A 2,226-nucleotide genomic window follows, 5' to 3' on the forward strand; every position below is an offset into this window, starting at 1 on the left:
TCCCCTTTTCCTTATGAATCAGGGTGAAGTCTCTCTCATGGAGGAGTGATAGGGAATGGCAAAGGATACACTGACAAAGGAGATTAATCAGAACTGGCTTTAACAAGCACTATGGCAAATGGACAATTAAAACAGACTTTCAAGGGAGAAATAAAAAGAAGAACGAACTGGGTGGGGGGAGGTAGAGAAAATAGTGCAACAATGAATGAATGGAAACCCCAAATCTCTGGAAATGTTCATTAAAATTAATAAAAATTAATTAAAAAAGAGCATTCTGGCTATACTAACAAGACAGATTTCTTTCTTTATTTGGCATTTCATGGTCTATTTTATTTTTTTCACTAACATTAAGCACAAGGCACCAAATTCATGGTTATCCATGTTTCAGATACTCATAAAGTGGTAGAAAAGAGCATAAATTAGGTCAGCCACATGTCGTCTCCACAAAGTAATTGACCCAGTTGTTACTTGCCATTGAGTTGATTTCTACCAATACTGGTCCTAATTTTAACACGAGGAAAATGTGCTCAAACTTGTGTCAGTCTCTTACAAATCTGCTTTGATTATCTTACTCTTTTAGTCACCATATCAGTCCATTTCATTAAAAGCCTTCATTTCTTTTGTTGATCTTCTACTTTTCCAAGCTCCTTCTCACACACTTTGAGCATGTTGCCAGGAGGGACCTATCCGTGGAGAAGGACATCAAGCTGGGAAGAATAGAGGAACAGCACAAGGGAAGAAGAACCCAGATGATATGAATTTGGCATAGTGACTGTGACAATGGTGTCAGATATGTCAGTGATGGTGATTCTGGCCCAGGACAAAGAAGGGTTTAGAGCTTTTTTTCCCCCCCCACAGGATCACTATGAGTCATAGTTGACGTAATGATACATAATAACAACAGCAACAAAAACAACAACAATTTTTCCAAATATGATGTCCTATACCAGAGACTGACCCCTCTTCGTAAAATGCCAAAAGCTCTCACAATTCACATCTCTAATGGAAAAATCTAGCTGTACTCAAGAAAGATTTCTTTTGGCAATCTATGATAGATCCAATATTCTTTACCAACACCATGATCATTCCTTCTTTAATCTGCATTATCCAATTTTCAGTACATATGAAACAATTAAAATTACTATTATTTGGGTCAGACTTACCTCCATCTTTATGCTCATTAGCATTTTAAGGAGGTCGTCCTTAGCATCAGATCTGCCCAATGTAAGCTGCCATTCTAAGTGTGCTCTGCTATACATTATTGCCAAAGTCAAATGGATCTGGGAAGAGAGGAAAGAATGCCAGTGGAATGTCTATCTGTGTTTCATTGACCATGTAAAGGCATTTGACTGTGTGGATCACAACAAATTGTGGCTAGCCTTGAGGAAAATTACAATTCCAGAACACTTGATTGTGCTTATGCAAAACCGGTACTTGGACCACATGCCTCTGGATACTCTATGAACTTTGGTAAAAGTTGATGTTTGTAGAAGGGCTTCAGGCTTTTTGTTCATTGGGTCGCTATGAGTCATGCTTGACTCAAAGGCAATCAACAACAACAATATACTTGGACCAGGAAGCAATTCTCAAAACAGATAGGGAAACACTGCCTGGTTCAAAGTCAGGAAAGAAGTGTATCAAGGATGCATTCTGTCTCCATACCTTTTCAATCTCTATATAGAACAGATATTCAGGTATCAGGACTTTATGAGGAGAAATGTAGCATCAGGATCAGAGGAAGACTCATCAACAACTTACATTATGCAGATGACATAACCTTATTTGCTGAAACTGAAGAAGACCTGAAGTGCTTGCTGCAGAAGGTCAAGGACTGTAGTCTTCAATATGGATTGATGCTTAACATCAGGAAGAAAAAGATTCTCACTGCTGGGTCAATTAGCAACACGATGATAGAAAGGGAAGAGATTGAGGTTATTAACAATTACAGCTTTCTTGGCTCTACAATTAACACCTTTTTTTTATTTCTTGGTGTGTACTATCGAATCAGATACCACTGGCACAGGAAGAGTTTGCTCCATAACACTGTAAACTAGAAGTCAGGGAAAAAAACCCACAAATTGTCAAGTTAGGTAATAATTTACAAAGTTATTGTTCCTGCATGCTGCATATTATTCCATTGTATGAATGTACCACAATTTCTCAATCCATTCATTTGTGGTTGAACATTTGGGCTGTTTTCATGTTCTTATGATGGTGAATAATGCT

Source organism: Elephantulus edwardii, unplaced genomic scaffold (genome assembly GCF_000299155.1).
Source record: "Elephantulus edwardii isolate Elephantulus edwardi_28Jun2011 unplaced genomic scaffold, EleEdw1.0 scaffold00119, whole genome shotgun sequence".
NCBI lineage: Eukaryota > Metazoa > Chordata > Mammalia > Macroscelidea > Macroscelididae > Elephantulus > Elephantulus edwardii.